The sequence below is a fragment of the Mesoplodon bidens genome (genome assembly GCF_964165515.1).
Source record: "Mesoplodon bidens genome assembly, chromosome: 10".
Classification (NCBI taxonomy): domain Eukaryota; kingdom Metazoa; phylum Chordata; class Mammalia; order Artiodactyla; family Ziphiidae; genus Mesoplodon; species Mesoplodon bidens.
The window spans coordinates 37,125,300-37,147,617 of NC_138172.1; the positions used below are offsets into that span (position 1 = coordinate 37,125,300).

Below are 22,318 nucleotides of genomic sequence, written 5' to 3' on the forward strand. Positions count from 1 at the left end.
TGGGGTCCAGTCCCCTTAGCCACTGACTGCCCAGACAAGGGTTACCTTGGGTCAGTGGGCCCCAGACGTCAAAAAGAACCAACGGAGGGTCCCCAAGGACGAGGGCCTCAGAGCGCCCCAGACAGCTGCTCAGGAGAAACACTGGGGAAATGGGCACTGTGATCACTTGGCCCAGAAGCCACAGTCCCCAGCAATCCTCCACTCCTGCTGCTGCCTGAGCCCTGCCACAGAGTCACTAAACATCCCTCCAGCATGATGGGTCATCATGCTGTTTCCAGCCTCTGAACACTGTTCACCTCATCCCCTGTGAAGCCCTGTGTGACCACCAGGCTGGATCAAGATCCACTTCTGAGCTCCCATAGCGCTGTGCTTCCCACTTCACAGCACTGGGCGTTCTGCCCTATAGGTGCCTGATTGCCTCCCCCATCAGAATATGGGCTCAGTTAGGGTGGGGTCTGGTCGTGGTCCCCTTGGTGGCCCAGCCCAGGGTCTGGCTCAGCAGAGTTGGTATGACAGGACAGGCAGAGAGGCTGCTCCACTCACAGCTGTGAGGCCTTGGAGTGGCACTTCTCTGGTCCTTGGCTTGCCTGTCTGTGGACCAGGCACACAGCAGCATTTCAGTATTCGATGAACATGTGAGTGAATGAATGAGCAGCAGGTCTAGATGGTCTGCAATCCCTGCACCTCAAACCCTCCAGTTTCTCTCCTCATTCAAGCTGCAAGGCTCTCTGCCCAGGTACATGCCAGCAGGGACTGGCACTGGCCTTGGGATAAGGTGGACAAAAGCCCTAGGGACAGTCAGGGCAGGCAGGACGTGCAGGGGAGCTGAGAAGCTGGGACCTTGAGAGGGTGATGGGTGACAGAGCCTTAGGGGGGAGGGCATAAAGACTTCAGGGTGACAGATAAAGTCCCCATCCCTGAACATGCCTGGTGTTTGATGACCCTGGCCTGCCTGGGGGCAGCACCCCATCCCCAACTCACCCACACTCCAGCAGCTTCTCCCGAAACTTCTGCTCAGCCTCTAACCGTCTATCACTGGGGCTGATGATTCACACGCTCCGCACCTCTTTCCTCTTCCCAACTAATTATAGCTCCTGCGTGTTTTTCCCCCTGGAAAAATGTCTTCTTAAAAAAATATATCCCCAAGCCAGCAGTAATTAATTTGGTGAGCACCAGTGTGCAATTCAGACAGACTCTGAGGACAGGAAGGTCCCAGGTATAGGGAGAGGTCTTTTGTCCAACAGAGGAAGAGACAGATATGGGACACAGGTGGACATGGGACACTTCAAACAGCAGAAGCTCAGCCCATCCCCCGCTCTGCCTATCATGACTCCGGGGACCTTGGGGAATTACAGTCACAGTAACAGTCATGGGGACTCTATGGAGCACTACTACATGCTGGGCACAGTGCCAAGTGCCCGCCAAGTGCACTGACATTCCATCCTCTGACACCTGCTGAAGTCGGCTCTATTGGCCCCACTATGGAGAAGAGGACACGAACTCAGAACCTGCCCGGGGTCCCACAGCCGTCAGTGGTGGGGTGAAATGTGAAGCCCGTGGCACCGGTAGCGGTGGCCTGAGCAGAGAGAAGCCCAGGGCCATTAGCCCCTCAAGAGACAGGCAAGCACATGGCCCTCTGGCCTGTCTCTCCCTCACCCACCTTCTGGGAATCACAGCAGTTCCCCTGGAACTGGGCTAGAGTTGAGACCACAAGTGTTGTCTGAGCTCTTCATGGGGCCCAGCAAGCAGACAGCAGAGCAGATGTCTGAGCAGGTGCCCTGGCCAGGTGGGGAGAGGAAACACTGCCAGGACCGGGTCCTAGAGCAACAGTGACAGAAAGACTGAGACATTTGAGACTGGGTCAGGGAGCCAGACAGATATAGAGAGAGGGGCAGAGATGGAGACTAAAACAGAGAGACAAGAGTCAGGTCTGAGTCAGAGCCCAGAGGACAAAGATAAATCCAGAGAGAAGAGACAGAGACACAGGGAAGGGGACTGAGCCCCAGACTGAGCAGCAGGGACAGCTGAGATGGGAGAGGACCCCAGACCTGGTGTGGCCAAGGGGCTGGTTCAGCCAGAGAACCAGAGGCCTGGAGGTCTAGGAGGGAGCCAGGAGGGAGGGAGGGTTGAAAGGAAAGTGAGAGAAGAGAGATGGAGGCCCAAAGCCTCATGAGGTCAGGCTCGGCTGGCGGGGGCCCCAAGAAGATGGGGTAGCCATGGACACTCCAGCCTGGCGTGGGAGTTGGAAGCATAGTGCCTCCTCACCTCTATCAATCCAGGAAGACTGCCTGAGGAGGTGGCTCCAGACGGGGGGAGCACATGGGCATCAGGAGAGCTGAGGTGCATGGATCAAATGAGCAGGGGGGCCCATCCCGGGAGGGCTCCCCTGGAACGGGCTCTCTGACGCTAGTCTGTCCCCGCATCTGCACCAGCGCAGAGGCAAAGACCCTCTCGGGGGGGTTAAGGAAAATCCAGGCAAGGTTAGGCCTCTCCTTTTCTCCCGGGGAAGTGAAACCCTGGGGCTGTTTGTGTGGTCAGCCTGAGGCCAGAGGCCTCCTGCTTGTCCTGCAGAGGCACGTGCCTCCCAGCCAGGAATGGAGGCCGGCAAATTCAGAGCTTCCCCCTGAACCCAGGACACGGGCAGCCTTCCCTGCTGTCCTGGTGTCCTGGTATCAGGCTGGGACAACCCCCCCACACCTTATTCCCCACTGGCCATTTGGAAATATACCCCCTCTACCAGCCCCCAAAGCTAGGGGTCTGTCCCCCTCCTCAGATTTCTCAGGCAGAGCCAGGTCCCTCTCAGCTTAGGACAGGACTGTGCTTCCTTCCCCAGACCCTCAAGTCGGGGCCTGTCTCTCCCCTCAGACCCTCCAGGCTAAGCAAGGACCCCTCCCCCAGCCCCTTGGCCTCGCTCTGCCTTGGCAACCCAGGAGGTGTCAACAGCCTCGCTAACCACAGGCAGACAGCCTTGGCTCCAGCCATAACCTCCCCCAACTCCTTTGGACACCTGACACGGCTGCTGCCTGCCCTGGGTCAGGGCCCAGTGCCCAGGACCCATGAGCCAGGCAGCTGTCGGGATTTCCGGCTCAGGGGGCCTCCGGGGCTGACACCTCTCAACCACTTTCTTGTCTGGACTCTCCTGGCCAAGTCTGTGCTCTTCTGGGGTTGGTGTCTGGATCCTGGAGCATCTATCATGGGAAGGGAGGGGGACACAGCAGGGAGCAGGTGGCCTTGGGTGACCTCGAGCCCAGAAGACTAGCACAGGCTCCCAGGATGTGTCCTTGAGCCCCAGGAATGAGGGAAGAAGTGGCTGACGATCCCTGTGAGGGGGGTTCACCAATGCAGGAGAAAGGTGCCCATGCAGGCCTCTCATTCTTGGTTTGGCCACCCTGGTGGGCCTGGGACACTACAGTGATCAGGGCATTTTGATGGAAATACCTGTTTCATGGATCCCCAAGACAAACCAAGAAATCTCCTTTTGCAATGACGTAACGGGAGGCAACACAACGTAGGGTCTGGAGTCTGACAAACCAGGTCTAGCCAGCTCAGGCTCTGAGGAGATGGCCGAGCCTCAGTTTCTTCACCTATAAAATGGTGCTGCCAATAACTCCCTCCTGAGAGAATGCTATGAATAATCGAAATTTCACACATGAAGCTCAATGAATGTGAATGGCTCTGCTTTAGGCAGCCCGGATCCCACTAGAGGCTCCGAACCTGCCCCCTCCCTGGAGCTCCCTTTCCCTTCTAGGCCCCTCTGGGCAGAAGACAGGCAGGCAGCCCTCAGCCGCTAGCCCCACTGCAGCCTGCGGCAGACGAAGCTGAGGCCTGGGGGGAAGGTGAAAGCCTAGGTGGGGCAAGGAGCCAGAAAGCCAGGCGGGTCTCCTCCTGGGTGGGACCACTGGCAGGCCCCCGGGCCACCCTCAGGTCTCTGAGCAACGGGGACTGGACTGGCTGAGTGCCTTCCTGCTCCCGCCTGGAATCCTCAGGCCACCCCAGGGTTCAGTCACCCTCTGTACCCCGACCCTGGCTCTGGCTCCCTTCCAGGCCAGCATGGACTTTGGCCCCAGCTCCTCTGACAAGCAGAGAGGGAGGACACCAGGCCCACCCCCACTGCAGACCGTTTTTAGCCCCCAAGGAACTCGGCGTCCTCCCAGCAAGGGTGCGTGGGTCTTAGCTGGGTATTAATAGCTCAGCTGGAGGAGGTGACTGGGACTTTCATAGCCAAACCCTGGAGGCCTTGCATCCTGGGCAGGCAGGGCAGCCCTCTTGTCCACATGTCCTCTGCTGGCTCTCCACCATTCCTGTCCCCCAGGGGTTCTCTCATCTCCCTCCAGCCCCCACCCCCTCACACATGCCTGGTTCCCCCCTTGTTGAATCTCCCTGTGCTCCCCTGTGGGGAGGGGGAGACCTCTGGGGTCAGGACCCCAGCTGCGGGTCAACAGCTGAGGCTGGTTCGTGACCAGGCCTTGTGGGAGATGAGAACAGAGAGGCCTGTGATAAGGCTTCCTCCTTGGCACCCTTCTCTGCCTGCTGGCCTCTCATTCCTGCTTTTGCCTCCTCCATCCTAGCTCCCCAGCTGGCGGCTGTGTGGCCTTGTCCCCAGATCTCCGGCCATGCTGGGCCCAGAAGGGAGAAGAGGTGGGAAAACCTGGCTGGCAGAATGGAGGCCTGGAAAAAATGCCCGGGACGGTGCTGCTTGCACACGGCTCAGGGGGGAGCTGAGGCCTGAACTGGCTGCAGGGTCACCTCTCTGGGGCAGCCTGGGAGTGACAGGGCCCTGGGTGGTGACTGGGGACCTAGGGCCTTGGCACAGTTCCTCTCCTGTGACCCCCCACCCCCCATGCCACAGAAGCATCTCACATACCTGCCTCGACCACTCACCCTCACTGTGTTAACTCATCTGCCCCCACTCCAGGGCACACAGTCTTGAGGGTAGAAATCAGCAACATGGATGGAGCATGATCAACATGGAGGCGGGTGCTGTGATCATCCACGTTTCAGAGATAAGCAACCAAGGCTCCCATCCTGAGGGCAGGAAGCTGGGACTGGAGGCCAGGCCCCCAGCCTTGCTCTAGTGGCTTTGGACACAAGATCTGTGCCCAGTCCTTTTCAAACTCATGGTCAATTCCTGGAAGCCCCGTCTTATTTATCACAGGCATCCCTCTGTCACCGGTCCTGGCACACGTCACTTCCAGGATAGAGAAGGCAGACTTCTGAGTCTTTGGGGACCTCCCTCTCAGTTAGCTATGGCCTTCAGCACTGGACTGATTCTGACCTCTAACCTCTGACCCTACCTCAGCCTAAGGCCTGACCTTCACCCCAAACTGAGCTTAGCTCTCCATCCCCATCAAGTTCTGAGCAATAGCCCCTGCCCTCTGACCCCTGACTCCAAGTCAAGTCTGGACCTCTGACCATTGGACAAGAAGCCCAACCCTTTGATCTCTGACCTCAGCTCCCGTTTAAGTCTCAGCCCTTAGGCCCAGCTTGAATCCAGGCCACCACCTGCTGGTTCCCACCCCAGGCTGAGCCCCCAAGCCAGCCCCAGGCCTAGTCCCTGTCTCCCTTCCTGAGCCTCAGTCCTGGGCTCACCCCGGCTCCCAGTTCTCAGCTTCTCAGGCTGGAGGAGGCCCTGCATTCTCCTCACACTCATTCAGCCACCTCCACCCTGAGTTTTCAAACAAGCTGACACAAGGAGCACATCACACCAGGCGATTTATGACTTGGACTAGCAGAGGCTGGAAACATATGCTGTTTCTGGGTTGGATCTTGTTGTTTGGACCACGGGGAAGCAGAGCCCACAGCAGAGGGAAGGGAAACAGATGGGCAGATGGGCCCTCGTGCACACAGACACCACGTGGTGGGGCGTAGAGGCCCTGGGCGACCTGGGGCTGAAGCCACGCTCTTCTGGGGCAGAGAGGCAGGCGCACTCACACACTCGGCTCTGTAGGAAACAAATTATGATAAACGGGACACTCCCCTCAACTCCTGAACCTAGTTTTCTTTTTAGCCACAGAACCCATATTCACAGCAGCTCAGGGTGGAAACTGGGTCCAAGTCCCGGCTCTCCTTCCCACAGGCTGTGAGCCCTGGAGCATGCCGCTTAGCCTCAGCCTCCAACAGTGTCAGCAGCCTGATCTGTAAAATGGGGATGTGATGCTACTTTCCTCGTGGGATTTTTTGAGGACAAATGCAATTGCTGAGGCAGAGGCCCGGTGCATGCCTGGCACACGGCAAGAGCTCAGGAAGGAGCAGCTACTAATATTTTATCAAAGTCCAGCTGTTCCAACTGGAGGGTCAGTAGCCCCCCCTTCTGCTCCCACCCTAGGGCTCCTGGGGGACACAGTTTGGAAATCCTTGACCAAGATTCTGGGCTGGCAGTAGGACCAAAAGTAGCATTAGCTGACGATTATAGGAGCCAGAACAGCATGGAATTTGTCAGCATGGAATTAGGTCACAGAATTCTTAAAACAAAGAAGCCACAGAAGCCAAAAACACTCAACATCTGAAGGCACAGTGATCTCCTGGGCCAAGACTGGTGTGGACCAACCAAGAAAGAATGGATCCCTGCCTTGGACAGCAGGCTGTGGCACCGTCACATGCCTGTGGGCTTTTCCTGAGTGTCCTGGAGCATCCAGGGAGGAGAGGGCCTCTGGCTCCGTCATGACCTCCAAAGCCCCGCAGTTCCTGGAGCTTTCCTGCTTCCCCATTGCCACTCTGCTCAGGTGTCCGGAAAGTCCAGCTGCTCTTGGGTGTCCCCTCTCCTTGGCCAGATTGCCTCTATGACTCCTCCCAGGACTCCCCTGCCCTGCTGCTGAGATCCCTTGGGCGAATCCCAGAGGGCCATCCCTCAGCATCCCTGCTGCCCTCCCTGGTGCCCAGGCCCTGCAGAGTGGGCTTTGGACACACCGGTGACCTTAGGCCCTACCCACTCTGGGCCAACATTTCCTCAAGAGGGAAGGAAAGGAATTGGCCCCGTGGGGAGAAGGTGAGCACCTGTGCACTGGGAACCCACTGTGCCCCAGGCGTTTTACATCCATCGTCTCTGATTCAGGAAACAAGAGGGTAGGACAGGGGGAGTGACATTCCCAAGGCCACACAGCTGGGAAATGGCAGGGGGAGGATTTGACCTAAAGCTGCTGCCCTGAGAGCAGAGGCAAGAAGTGAGGTCCCAAGTGTGGGTGGGCTACCCTCAGTGTGCAGCTGCAGAGACCTACAGGCAGCACATTCTGCATGCCGATCGCTGGGGGCTCCCAGCCTCCACCATGGCTGGCTGAGCCCCGCCCCTGGTGCCATTCCCACATGACCCTTCCAGGTAACTAATGAGGGCCTGGGCACCACTCAATAATTGGCCTCATTAGGCGGCTGGGGCTGCCCAGGGGATGGGGTGGCGGATGCTGGGCCCCGTGGGGACAGACCAGACAGCCTCCCGTTAATTACCTGAAAAATCAGACAATTAGGTCTCCTGCCACCCACCTGCCCACGTCCTGCTGGCCCCTAATTATCAACGGCTGCTGAGCAGGCTGGGAGTGACCTGGATTTGGACTGATGACCAGCCACTGCCATCTCTCCCATCCCACACCCTGCATCCCTCACAGGCTGTGGACATAGAGAGCTGGGTGGGGGAGGGTTCTCTCAGGGATCTTTCTGTAGTCCCATTTTCCCAGCCCTGGACACTTCCCACCCACTATCTCTCCTGCCGAGGGCAGCTCTAGAAGAGAAGAGATGGATGTGTGGAGTCCTGGTAGCCCTCAGGCTGGAAGATGGGTGGACTGCTGGGGGAGGGGCAAAGACCTAGAAAGTGGAGTCCAAGAGGTGCGGGGGCTGATGAAGTGGCTGGCCTCCCCCTTGGGCCTGGCTCCTCCAGGGAAAAAATGCCAGACTATATTCAGGTGTTAAGAATGGCCAAGAAGATGAAGCTGAGAGCCCTCCTGTGGGCCCTGGCCCAGCCCAGGGGATGCTGGGGGACCTGGGCCTGACCTTGGAATCCCCCCACTCAGGAGAGAAGGACCTAGACAAAGCATGACCATGATATAGCTTGTGGTGTTGGGGGAGGTGTGGAGAGAGGGGCTTGGCTTGGCTGGGGTGGTCCTGGAAGGCCTCCCAGAGGTGATGACCTTTAGGCTGAGCCAGGTTGGAGGGTGCACTGTTCCAGGCAGAGGGAACAGCACATGTGAGGGCCTGGAGGTGCATCCTTTTCTGCTTTTGCTGAAAGCAGTGACAGTGAGGCCGGGTACCCCTCAGCAAGTATCTACCATGTACCAGGCCATCGGGTGAGGGTGGCTAGACTGGCCCTGCCCCAGGAGGGCTGTGCAGGGGAGCTGGGATGGGGGGCAGGGATGCAGGCACAAGCCAGACAGACATGAACCCCAGGCCTCATGCAGCTTACAGTCTCACAAGGCACATTTTGTTCCTCTTCTTGTGTTGTATGGTAGGTCACCAATGTCCATTATATGGTGTATAGTTGGCTGGCTGGATGGACAGACGGATGGCAGACGGACCCCCCCAGGTGAAGATGAAGAGCTTGAGACAGAGCAGACCCGTTACTTCCCACCTTCTGCACCGTCCACCTCTACTAATGTCGTGCAAGAGCCCTGGGCCAGAAAGAGGAGGGATCTTTCCCAGGCTCTGCCCCTCCCTCCACTGCATTTTATCTCCCCAACTGGCTCTGGCTCTCCCAGAGGTTGAGCACCCTGCCCTGTCTACCAGTCTTGCACTCCAAGCCATTTTTACCTTTGCCTGAGGGAATAACCTTGTGGGACATTCAGCTGTGACTGGAGACTGGAGGGGGGATGGGGTCCAGGGGTTGGGACTCCTGGATCAATGTGATGGAGTATCAGTGAGAGGAAGCAGGGAGAGGAGTTCAGCCTCTGGAGCTCACCAACTTGGGTGGGATTTTTTTGAGAGGGAGGTCAATTACATTTGTGTTTATTCCTTATTTATCTCTTTAAATATAGTATTTGATTAATGTAAAGGAATATCTGTGACAATACATAATAACATAATGGACACTGGTGACCTATTCCACAGCACAAGAACAGGAAGGAAGTGTGTCTCGTGAGACTGTAAGTGCCATGAGGTTCACGTCTGTCTTGCTTGTACCTGCATGCCCAGCCCCCAGCACCACAAATAGCGCCTGGCACCCCCTGGGCCACTAACAAGACGTTCATTGGTGGCATCTCCCTGCGTGTGCCACCCCTACCCAACTCCTGCCTCCCCCAGTGTACCAAGAATCTTGGTTTATCACTTCTGTTCTTTTGTAAGAGCTTTATCATACACATATGAATGCCTAAAACAGTATTGTGTAGTTTTACTCTGGTGGGGGACTTTATAAAAATGGCTTTGAACTGAATGTAGTTTCTTGCAATTTGTGTTCTTCATTCTACGTTATGGTTTAGGACTCACCCCTGCTGCTGTGGGAGCTGTGGCTGATTTCTCAATTCTCCTGTCACTGGATGTTTGTGTTGCTCTTAGTTTCTCCTCAGGAACAGTGCTGCTAAAAACATCATTATTTTGGGGGGATTTTATTATCATTATTGTTATCACTTGTCTTGTTCCCATCCTGGCAGAGTACACACTCCCTCTTCTCCCCGACTCCCCTGCACACACAGGTACTTCCCAGGCACACTGGTGCCCCAGAACGAGGCTCCCTGTGACCTGAGCCAACCCTGGAGGGGTGAGGGATGGGTAGGTCTGGGTAGGGGTTCAGCTGCAGCGACTCCGTGTATCTCATATCTGGATGAATACCCGTGTACCCCACCTTGAGTCAACCTCATAAGTACATCTAGCTCCATGTTCAGAACAAGATGAAATGGAGAAACAGGCTGTGTAGTCAGATGGTCCTGGGTTCAAAGGCCCAGTTCATCTTGCACAAGCTCTACAACCTTGGGTGAGTCAATTCTTCTTTCTGAGCCTCAGTTTCCTCATGTGTAAAGTGGGGGTAATCTTAGGACCGCCCTCACAGAACATTGCAGGGAGCCCTGTGAGTGCTCAGTGGCGGGCAGGGATAGCTGACATCGTTGCCGTTGCCCTTTTCCCTACTCCTGCTTTGGCTTCTTCTGCTCTCCATCTATGGCGCTTTCCAAGGCATCCCATGGCCACCCCTAAGGATGAGAAAGCTGAGGCACGGCGTATGGAGGGCCCCTACCCAGGGACCTGTATGTCCCAGCCCATTCCCTGCTGCAGGGCTGATTGGCCCCCCTCCAGTGCATTTCCCACTGCCTCTGTGGGGTCTGTGTGTGTGCAAAGGACAGCCATGCTGTCCCCTCTCCACCACGTGACCCATGCCCTGCCACTGAGCCTCTTGTGCTCCTTCTCGCACTGTCTCAGCCCTGTGGTGTGAAGCTGGGGATGGCAGAGAGGGCAGCACCAGAAGGCCACCAGGGCCAGCAGCCCATCGTGCAGCCCGTCCCCAGCCTCCTGTCTGGGCCCCACCATTACCTCCCCCATCCCATGGGCACCTGGAGTCCCCACCCTCCTTGACCAGCCCCCTTTTGTGCGGAGGACCCCAGATCCTGCCTGGCTTAGGGCCTCCCGGACCCTGACACAGCCTCCGCCCTGCTCCGAGGGGTGGTCACACGATGGGCTCTCTCAGCCCTGTACCAAGGGTGTGACAGGGAGCCTTCTGCCTCTCCAGACAGATGGAGCAGGTGGGGCTGGGAGAGAAGGCCGTGGAGTGCCCAGGAGTCAGGTGCTTAATTTTGCAATCGCACCCAGTTTTTGGATGAAGATTTGGGGCTCAGTGTCAGGCCGCAAGGAAGGAGAGTTGGGGACCAGGAGCCCAGATCTGCGCCCTCTGCTGTCACTGCTTGCATTCAACAGGGCTGAGCTGAAGGGGGGCGGTCTCCTCCAAACACAGACTTCCTGCTGGAAGGAGCCCACTGCTACCACCCAGCAAGGCTGGCCCCCTCCACGGTGCGGGGCCGGGGATCAGGGCCAGCCTGCACCCCCAGCTCTGCTCCAGAAGCACTGGCCTCCCTGGAGAGAAGTGGGTGAGAAAGGGCCGTTCCCTTGAATGCCTTGCACCCCTTCCCACCTGCCAACATCCGCGTTTCTCCAGCTCCTTTCAGGGAACCCCCTCCCCACTGCTGCTGCAACATTCCCTCCGGGGTCCCGCCCCCACAGCACCCCCCCCCGCCCCTCCTCCGGCCTCGGGGTGGGAGCACAGTAATTCGAGTTATTTTTAGCCAAGCCGCATCCTCCTAGAGACTCGAGTCAAGGGGAAACCGCCCCCGCACCTCCAGGCTGCTTGCAAAAAAAGATCGATAAAAACCAGTGCTTGGACGGCTCGTGCCAGGCAGGCGGGCCAGCTCTGAGACAGAGCGAGGACCCTGGGTCTCTCACCCGCGGGCTCCCCGTGCTGAGGCCCGGTTGTTAGGGGTGGCCGGGGTCCCCCACATGCCCCTCACTGCCACCACTCAGCAGCTGTCCTCAGCCCGCCCTCTCCTGGCCCTATCTCCGTCATCCCCGCGGGTGGTGAAGAGGGCGTCACGGGAGCCATCTCCACTCTCCCATCCCCCTCTGGGCGGGGTGCCTTGGGGGTGGGTAGCCTACGTGTTTCCAGGGGAATTTGGGGGGCAGGGAGGGACCCATTTATCACCTGCCTGGCCTTCTGGCTGATTCAAGCCTTGTCCCAGAGGGGCTATCAAATGGGACAGAGAGGGACTTCCCTGGCGGTCCAGTGGTTAAGACTCCACGCTCCCACTGCAGGGGGTGCGCCTTCAATGCCTGGTTGGGGAACTAAGATCCCACGTGCCGCGTGGTGTGGCAAAACAAAACAAAAACAAAAAAGAGGAACAGAGACCGTGGGCCAGGCCCCGTAAGCACTTGGCATGAAAGGGTCCCTGGAGCCTCCCCACAACCCCTAGTGTAGTAGGTGGTGCCCTCATCCCCATCTCAAAGGGAGGTCACGGAGCCACAGGAGGACAGAGTGTTTGCTCAAGGTCACCCAGCTGCTAAGTGTCAAGGCAGCATCTGGGTCATGCCCTCCAACCTTTACCAGTGGACAGACCGTGAGGCCTGAGAATGTGATGACCAACCAATGAACAGGTGTGGGGGGACACAGAAAGGAAGCACTGGCAATGCTGTACGGGGTTCCCATCTGCTGTGGATGCCACAGCACACTCTCTCAGAGGCACGCCCCTCAACTAGGACGTGGCCCTCCTTTTCGCAAGCTGTCATCAGTGTGCGTCTCAGGCAGCATCCAAGCCCAGAAGAGCTTCCAGGAGTGGCCTTGACAGAGGAGAAGGAGCTGGGTGACCCTGGGCAAGACACTTTACCTTTCTGGGCCTCTGTTTCCTCATCAGCAACATGGGATTAACAAGAGAAGCCACTCTGCGGGTGTGGCGAGCACTGGCAACAGCTGATGCACAGCTCCTGGCTCCCGGCCCTAGCACGATGCCCATTTCCTGCCCAGGCCCTAGATTTAGGACTGTGTGCTGGAAGGTGAGGAAACTCACTGTGGGCCAGGCCTCTGGGGCTTTGGGGGTGCAGTGACAGCTCAGGGAGGCCCTGATCAGTTGGGGTCTGGTGCCAGAGAGTCACAGGGAGCAAATGCCAGCTTGTGCCCGCTCAGCCCCTCCCACCTCTCCCTGACCTTACACGGCCTGCCTTTGAGCCCCAGCAGCATCCCTCCTCTCCCAGGAAGGCTGCAGAGTCCCTCTTCCAAACCCCAGAGGCTCCTACCTAGATGGACCCCTCTCTGTTCTACATCTTGGGGTCCTGTGCCCACAGCTTCCTCCTGTCCCAGTCCCTCAGGCTCTGCACATAATAGATGCTCCAGGTGATCGTGGCAGTAGCCCTGGCCCAGCAGACATAAGGTTTCGAGCTCAGAGCCTCACAGGGCCCATCCACCGATCTCCTAAGTGGAGCCAGGAATCACCCTTTCTGTTTGTTTGCTCCATCACGGAGAATCTCCCCCCAGCCTGTGTGGCTGACCCCATTTTACATGGGGCAGGGGCAGCAGGAGAGTGAGGTGCAGGCCCTGGGAATCTGGGCGATTTGCCCAGGCACCCACTGCTTAGAAAGGGCAGTGCTTGGGCCAAAGCCTGTTGTCTAGGGCCACAAGCCCTTCTCGCTCAGGGGCACTCAATGGGACCTTTAGGGTCCCTAGCTCTCCTGACTGTGCCCCTCTTCAGAGCCCCAGCTCCTTTCTGCTCTTTTTTGGTCCCTTGTTCCTCCCTAAACAGGGCCAGGCCTCCTCCCTCACTCAGTCCATTATGCGCTGAGGCTGGGAGGGGGTTTACTGAAGCACTAAATGAGGAGCAGGCAAGGGCAGGCCTTCCCCAGACCTGGCCCCCCACCGTGGAACACAGCCCTCCTGGCCCTCATTGCCTGCCCCAAACCCACCTGGTCTGACCACCCTGGTTCCCTGCCTGACTTTGCCACATACTCTCTGTGTGCTTTGGGCAAGTCCCTGCTCCTCTCCAGACCTCAGCTTCCCCACCTATAGGCTTGGAGACGGGAACCAGATGATCTTCAAGGCTCCTGCCCCAATGCTGGTTTTCTCAACTCTGCCAGGGGCTCCTGGGTCGCAGCCTCTGTGTCCTGGGAGAGAATAGGGACTTTGAGAGTTGGGGGTTTGAAACCTTAGGGAGGTGAGAGCCGCCTTGTTCATTCAGAATAATTATTGCAAAAGCTACTACACCCTTCCCTCTCCCCCCCTTAAAGAATCTTTCACCTGATCCTGAGGCAGGGGTGGTCCTGGGATCCAGCCCCTGGGCCATAATGGGGGCTGAGAAAGGAGCCCTCCCCTACCCCCAGCCTCTCTTTCCCTGGGCTAGGAAGGCACACACAGGCCATAGGGGCATCCAGGCAGGATGGGGCTAAAGGAGAAAAGGGAGCTGGAGGGGCTGAGGTTGCTATGGCAGTGACACTGCTGGCTCTACTGGAGGCTGCTGTGGGGAAGAGAGTGGGTCCCTCCCAATCCTCAGCTTCATTGTTCGTTTTCACATGCTCTTTTTTCACCTCAGAAGCAGGGGTGAGAGTTGGGGGAGCCCCTTAGAGGTGTAGTCCTGCTCTGTCCAGCCCCCTCTCCTGCCCACCTATTCCATTGCTCCCTTCCTGGCAGGTCAGTCCTCTGTACTGCTGAGTGCCCTCTCCTTCAAGCCTGGCCAGTCCCTGCCTGCCTGAGGCCCACAGACCCCAGCCCCGCCCCAAACTGGCAGGAGCCTGCCCTCCACCCAGGGACACTGCCACCACCACCAACACCCCTTCCTTTCTAGGTGTGTTCTGGGAGGGCCCAGTGGGTCTGAGTGGAGGCAGAGCCAGCACAATGGACACCCCCCCCCAACTCTGGGCATCTGTTGGCCATAGAGGCCAGGGCTTCTTCCAGGTCACCAGTCAGTGTCACAGGGCTTCCACCATGACCTCACTGGGCACACACCATCCCATGCTCCTCTGGCCCTGGGGGGCATCTGGACCACAGTAGCTCTCCATTTGGCTGTGGGACCTCTAGCAAGTCATGCCCAAGGGCTCCATCTCCCCATCTTTGAAATAGGGTGATGGGAACCCTGCCAGCTCCCAAAACTGCTGTGTGGTCTCGGAATGCTCAGCCAGGCCCCAGGAGGCTTCCTGCCTGCTTGGCACTCCCTCCACTATCTCTCCCTCCACTGTCACAAGTGAAGAGACTGAGGCTCAGAGAGATGAAGTCACTCCACTGGTGAGCAGTGGTCAGAATTTGAACCCGAGGGACTTCCCTGGTGGTCCAGTGGTAAAGAATCCGTCTTCCAACGCAGGGGACGCGGGTTCGATCCCTCGTTGGGCAACTAAGCCCGTGCACCACAACTACTGAGCCTGTGCACCTCAACGAGAGACCCCATGTGCCACAAACTGCAGAGCCCATGCGCTCTGGAGCCCACATGCCACAACTAGAGAAAGAAAAACCCGCATGCCACAACTAGAAAGAAGCGCAGCGCCGCAATGAAGAGCCCGTGCACCACAACAGAAGATCTCACATACCTCAGTGAAGATCCCACGTGCAGCAACTAAGACCCGATACAGGGAGGGAGGGAGGGAGGAAGGGAGAGAGGGAGGGAAGGAGGAAGGAATTTGAACCCGAGTTAGTCTGATGTCAAAACCCATTCCTTGGGCTTCGCTGGTGGTGCAGTGGTTAAGAATCCACCTGCCAATGCAGGGGACACGGGTTCGACCTGTTGTCCGGGAAGATCCCACATGCCACGGAACAACTAAGCCCGTGTGCCACAACTATTGAGCCTGCGCTCTAGAGCCCGTGCTCCGCAACAAGAGAAGCCACCGCAATGAGAAGCCCGCACACCACAACGAAGAGTAGCCCCCGCTCGCCGCAATTGGAGAAAGCCTGTGTGCAGCAATGAAGACCCAACACAGCCAAAAAAAACCCCAAATTAAATAAATTAATTAAAATAAAACCCGTTCCTTTAACCCCCAACAGACATAGCCTCTAGTAACTCTGATGTGGACCAGCAGGGGCTGTGCCCAGGGATACCCACATGCTCCACTTTCTCTGCCCTGTTCCCTCTCTGGGGGAAGACACCCTATACCACCACTACCAGGAGCTTGAAGCCAGGGGAGACTCAACCTACCCAGAGAACCTGTCAAGAATGGGCAGACAGGGGCTTGTGGGGGGTGGGGAATGGGTGCCAGAAGCAGGGGTGTGAGAGGTCTGGGAGGCTCAAAGGACTTCTTCTCAAAGGAGGGGAGCTCCAGGCGGCCTGCGGTGGCCCCATTCCATCTGCGGTCCTGTGCTGCCCCCATGTGGAAGACAGGCTCACATTCCCCAGTGGAGACATCACTTCTGGGCCAGGAGCCCCCCAGAGGGAAAATCAGTGGCCTGGGGCTACGAAGGTGTCTCCAGTGACTGGAGGAATGCGCTGCACCCCCAAGCCTCTGCGGGACCTGTCTTCTCTCTTCCTGACAGATCCTGGATCCCAGCCTGGCATTGCAAGCTGCCCACCACCTTTCCTTCTCCCAGGAGCTTCGAATCCCAGACTTTTGGAGGAAAGTGAACTTGAGAGTTGTATTTTCCAACCCTCCATCCCATATTTCAACTCCATCCCCAGGAATTCCTCGTATCTGAGAGCTTACTACCTCTGGGAGCAGCCCATGGTTTGGAAGAAAATCTGACTGCCAAAATGACCCTTGCCCATGGTATTTGCCTCCCTCAGTCATAGCTCTGCCCTCTGGGGCCACAAGAACCAAGTGGCCTCTCACAGGAATTTCTAAGCAGATCCACAGCTTAACCCGGTGCTTAGGGGCCTCATCTCTGACCCCCAGTCTTCTTTCCCACAGGTAAAACATCCTGCTTCTGATAAGCCACTCTGGTTGCTCCTATCTGGGCACACTGGTAGTCCCTGTCCTCTAGAACTTCAGGACTGAGGGGACCCAGCACCCCTAAGGACTGTCATGTCCTTCCATCCTGGCCCTTCTTTGGATCCTGTGCTCATTTTTAGCATTCACTTGACACTGACATTTCACATAAGCCATTTCTGCCTTCCCAGAGCCCTTGTGGGGAACAGCATGGCTGGGACGAACAATGACTGAACACCTAATGTATACTCAGCACAGTGTTCCGTGCTTTACTCAAATTATCCGGTTTACCTGATAAAGGAAATTGAAGATGATTCAAAGAAATGGAGAGATATCCCATGCTCTTGGATTGGAAAAATTAATATTGTTAAAGCAGCCACACTACCCAAAGCAATCTACAGATTTAATGTGGTCCTTATCATATTTCCCGTGCCATTTTCCACAGAACAAGAACAAATAATCCTAAAATGTACATGGAATCATACAACACTGAGAATTGCCAAAGCAATCCTGAGGAAAGAGAACAAAGCTGAAGGCATAACCCTTCCAGACCTCAGACGATACTACAAAGCTACAGTAATCAAAACAGAGTGGTATCAGCACAAAAACAGATATATGGATCAATGGAACAAATAGAGAGCCCAGAAATAAACCCATACACCTATGATTAATTAATCTTCAACAAAGGAGGCAAGAATATGCGATGGAGAAAAGGCAGTCTCTTCAGCAAGTGGTGGTGGGAAAGTGGCACACCCCATGTAAATGAATGAAGTTAGAACACACCCTCATACTATACACAAAAATAAACTCCAAATGGCTTAAAGACTTAAATATAAAACAGGATACCATAAAACTCCTAGAAAGGAACAAAGGCAAAATATTCTCTGATGTAAATTGCAGCAATGTTTTATTAGGTCGGTCTCCCAAGGCAATAGAAATAAAGGCAAAAATAAACAAATGGGGCCTAATCAAACATAAACCTTTGCACAGCAAAGGAAACCATAAACAAAATGAAAAGACAACCTACGGATTGGGAGAAAATATTTGCAAACAATGCAACTGACAAGGGATTAATTTCCAAAATATACACACAGTTCATACAACTCAATATCAAACAAAGCAAAACAAAACAACCCAATCAAAAATGGGCAGAAGACCTAAATAGACATTTCTCCATAAAAGACATACAGATGCCAACAGGCACATGAAAAGATGCTCAACATTGCCAATTATTAGAGAAATGCAAATCAAAACCATGAGGTATCACCTCACACTGGTCAGAATGGCCATCACCAAAAAGTCTACAAGTAATAAATGCGGGAAAGGATGTGGAGTAAAAGGAACCCTTCTGCACTGTTGGCGGGAATGTAAATTGGTGCAGCCACTATGGAAAACAGTAGGGAGGTTCCTTAAAAAACAAAAAATATAGTTACCATATGACCCAGCAATCCTACTCCTGGGCATATATCTGGAGAAAACTCTAATTCAAAAAGATACATGCACCCCAGTGTTCATAGCAGCACTATTTACAATAGCTAAGACATGGAAGCAACCTAAATGTCCATCGACAGATGAATGGATGAAGATGATGTGGTGTGTGTGAGTGTGTGTGTGTGTGTGTGCATGCGCATATATATGGAATACACACAATAGAATACTACTCAGCCATAAAAAGAATGAAATAATGCAATTTGCAGCAATATAGATAGACCTAGAGATTATCATCTTAAGTGAATCAAGTCATAAAGAGAAATCACCTATGATATCACTTATATGTGAAATCTAAAATATGACACAAATGAGCTTATTTATGAAACAGAAACAGACTCACAGACACAGAAAGCAAACTTATGGTTACCAAAGGGAAAGGGTGGGGGAGCGATAAATTAGGAGATTTGGATCAGCAGATACAAACTACTATATATCAAATAGATAAACAACAGGGTTCTACTATATAGCACAGGGAACTATATTCAATTTCCTGTAATTAACCATATGAAGAATATGAAAAAGAATATATATACATGAATCACTCTGCTGTACATGAGAAATTAACGCAAGATTGTAAATCAATTATACTTCAATTAAAAAAAAATTATCCGGTTTAACCCCACAAGACAATTACTATTTTCATCTGCAGGTTACACTCAGAACTGAGGCTTAGAGAGCAGAGATCTGGACCAAGTAGAAAAGCTGACTTTTGTCTCTGTGAAATCCCTCCAGGCCGACTGACCTCTTGCCTCCTGATTCTGCCATCTGCCTGGATTGGTGAAGTACGTATATTTAATTCCTCAAACATTTATCAGGTCCCCACATGTACCTGGCACTGTGCCAGGCACAGAAAAAATCACCCTAGATGTCTCTGACCCTATAATTTAAATGAGTAAGCCCCAGTGGATCCTACTCAGGCTGTAGCTCTAGACAAGGCCTGGACAAGACAATACCACTGCAGGCCCCATGGCTCAGGCAGATCACATCCAGCCCCGCCGAGTCCAAGGTCTGTCTGGTCACCTAGGCCTCACATCTCTCTGTGTCTTGTGCCCAAGGCATTTACAAGGGGCCTGGGTTGATAGACGTTCTGCTGAGTCCAGGTAGTAGTTCTGCCCAAGGCTATGCCACAGAGGTCAGCAAGTGGGCACAGGCCTCTGCACAGACAGAGATGGGGCAAGAACTGCTGACACACAGAGGGTGAGGAGGAAGGGCTGGAGGAAGCCCTGGAGGAAGGGCTAAGTTCTTCACCTTTTTTGTGTTGGAAACTCCTTTGACATCTGGTGATGTTTACTGACATCTCCTCAGAATAAGATTTTTAAATGTGTAAAATAAAATAGGATTACAAAAGATTTTCATGAAAAGGGAAAGATGTCCATGAGTTACTACTGAGTGAATAAAATCAAGTTACAGAAGAGCTTGTATAAGGTCTTTACACATTTATGAAGAGAAAAAGAGAGAGAGATTGGGAGGGGAGCAAGAGAGAGTGAATAGGAGGAGGAGAGAGGAGAGGGAGGGAGGGAAGAAAGAAAGAGAGAAAGAAAGGAAGAAAGGAAGGAAGGGATGAAGAAAGAGGGAGGAAGGAAGGAAGAAAGGAAGGGAGAAAGGACAGAAGGAGAGAGATAGAAACGAAGGAAGGTAGGAAAACTATCTCTTTATACATATGGCTGGCCCTACCATCTTTCCCACTTTGAAAAGCATGGCAGGACTTCCCTGGTGCCTCAGTGGTTAAGAATCTGCCTGCCAATGCAGGGGACATGGGTTCGGGCCCTGGTCCAGGAAGATCCCACATGCCACGGAGCAACTAAGCCCGTGCACCACAGCTACTGAGCCTGTGCTCTAGAGCCCATGAGCCACAAACCACTGAAGCCCGCACGCCTAGAACCCATGCTCCACAACAAGAGAAGCCACCGTAATGAGAAGCCCTGAGAAGCCCACACACTGCAACGAAGAGTAGCCCCCGCTCGCCACAACTAGAGAAAGCCCGTGCACAGCAATGAAGACCCAACGCAGCCAAAAATAAATAAATAAACAAATTAATTAATTAAAAGAAGAAAAAAAAGAAAAGCATGGCAGGCCAATGGCTCCAGATCATGGTTCCCTTTAGCTCCCCCAAATGGTCCCCTCAGGTCACAGCCAAAGCTCCTCATTCTTGTCACTGCCTCCTCCCTTGCCTGACAGCTGGGATTTCACCCTGGGCCTATCCCTATAGCAGCTCCAACAGTACTGTATGGCCATCATCTCTGAATCTGCCTCCCTGTCGGACTATGGCTCTCTGCTCGTTGCTTACTCTGCCACTGTCAAAACAACCTGGTAACACCAAGTCCTCAACACATGTCATTGCTCACTTTTTAGGATCTGTGAGAGCTACTGCTTAGTTGGAAGGCCACACAATGGGGCAGCCTGGTTCCTTTAAAGCGGTCACAGCCTTTTTTGCCGACCTCTACCATTTGCTTCCCTTTCTCAAGGTGTGGCAGTCAAACCTTCTCCCCTGGAAATTCTCTGGTGGTCTGGTGGTTAGGACTCTGCGCTTTCACTGCCGAGGGTGTGGGTTCAATCCTTGATCACGGAACTAAGATCCCGCAAGCCATGTGGCACGGCCAAAAAACCCCGCCCAGAACAAAAATCCTTCTCCTCTTTGTCCAAACTTCCAGCACCACCTCTCCCATATACCCTGGGGCCTCGTGCCGCGCCCACCTCCTACAGTCCCCACCTCTGCCTACCAGCTCCTCCACGTGTTCTCAGCACCCCTCAAGGACTTTGCTCCTGCAGGGACACCTTTCTTTCTGGCCTCAAATGTTTCTTTCTTTTTTTTTTTGCGGTGCGCGGGCCTCTCACTGCTGCGGCCTCTCCCGTTGCGGAGCACAGGCTCCGGACGCGCAGGCTCAGCAGCCATGGCTCACGGGCCCAGCCGCTCCACGGCACGTGGGATCCTCCCGGACCGGGGCACGAACCCGTGTTCAATTGTTTCTTTGTTGGCACTAGGTCACCCCTTGAGCATCTGAGGCTGCTCTTCATTCTCCTAACTCACACCTGCCAGATTTCTCTCCCTCTCCTCAGGAATGCTTCAGTAAGGAGTCACCTGTGTGTTCTGCCTCCACATCCTCCTTTCCCTTTCACTGCCCAACTCTCTACAAAATGCTTCGGTCAGTCCATGAACCTGCCTGCCAAGGAACATCCATTCAGTAGGTGTTTCTCAAGTTCCTGTTCTACATCAAGTGCTGTTTCAGGCAATGGGAAAATGAAGGTGACCAAACCAGTTCTGAACTCTTGGTGCTTGAACCAATGAACATATACACAAGTAAACAGAAAACATAGAGTGTGGGAAAGTCCTATGAAGGAAGCAAACAGGATGAGAGGATGCAGAGTAACGGGGGAGATGGGGCAGAGGGTCTCTGTTTTAGATAGGGCAGGCTAGGGAGGCTTCTCCAAGCAAGCACACTATCCAAAGAGCAGAGAAAATGTGGTACAGGTGGAGGGGATAGCAAGTGTAAAGGCCCTGAAGCAGGAACAGGTATTTGTGCTTGGCAGGAAAGAAAGAAGTCCATGGCTGTGGAGAAAAGTGAAATGATAAGGAGAGCACTGCCAAGATTACGGGAGGTAAAGAGTTTATCCCTAATGCAAGGTGAAGTCCTTGCACACTTTAAGTGACAAGATCTGATTTGTATCTTAAAAAGTGCCCTCAGGCCCCACTGCTGTGTGGAAATGAACTATAGGGGTAAGAGGTGGAGAAGGCAATAGAGTTATTAGGAGGCAACATTTACTTATTTTGGATGACAACAGGCATATCACATTTAATGCATCTAAAAAGAAACATCTGGAGACTTCCCTGATGTTAAGACTTTGCCTTCCCATGCCGGGGGTGGGGGGCTGGAGGGGGGTGCAGATTCCATCCCTGGTGGGGGAGCTAAGAACCCACGATGCCTTGTGACCAAATAACCAAAACATAAAAGATATTGTAACAAATTCAATAAAGACCTTAAAAATGGTCCACGTCAAAAAAAATCTTAAAAAAATAAAAAGAAACATCTGGATCACTGGCCCCCTCAAAATAAAGCAACGAGACCCCTGTCCCTCCCCCAATCTTTCCCATTTCTGTAAAAAGCACCATCTTCACACACTTGTTCAAGCCAAAAACTTAGGGGCTACACAGGCCTTTTTCCTCTCCCTAATCACCTGCATCCCAAGCCCAGTCTACCCTCTTTCCTTACCCACTCCTATCCATCCCCCGTGCCCCCACTCAGCTCCAGGCACCATCCTGTCCCATCCTGCACCAGACTCCTGACGGCTCTCCCTCCTCTGCCCGCTACAGTCCATTCTCCGCGCAGTAGCCAGAGGTACTTTTTTAGGAACACAAATCTCCTGTCACCCGCTGCCTAACATGTATTCCTCAAGGACTCCCTTCACCTTCAAGGCCTTTAATGAGACCTGGGACCCAAGTCAGGAAGAATATGAGGAGAAAGGAGAGGGGTCGGTAAAACCTGAAGGAGCGAGGCCAGGCTCGTACCACCACCTTCCCATCTGGCTTGTGTCCTCCGGGCTTAGGAAC

At 54.3% G+C, this 22,318-nt stretch overlaps 1 long non-coding RNA gene across 3 annotated transcripts; it reads right to left on the bottom strand.

Moving 5' to 3' along the window:
- Positions 1 to 5,712: 5,712 nt before the first annotated feature.
- Positions 5,713 to 22,305, bottom strand: LOC308623541. 3 transcript variants are annotated; one of them, XR_014016835.1, is made up of 4 exons: positions 22,251 to 22,304; positions 13,442 to 13,542; positions 9,403 to 9,490; positions 5,713 to 5,941 (listed from the first exon to the last, which is right to left on the bottom strand). It is a non-coding gene; the product is annotated as an uncharacterized lncRNA (long non-coding RNA). The 3 variants fall into 3 exon arrangements; XR_014016836.1 differs by having other exon boundaries at positions 9,403 to 9,493; XR_014016834.1 differs by lacking the exon at positions 13,442 to 13,542 and having other exon boundaries at positions 9,403 to 9,493; positions 22,251 to 22,305.
- Between the last annotated feature and the right edge of the window lie 13 nt (positions 22,306 to 22,318).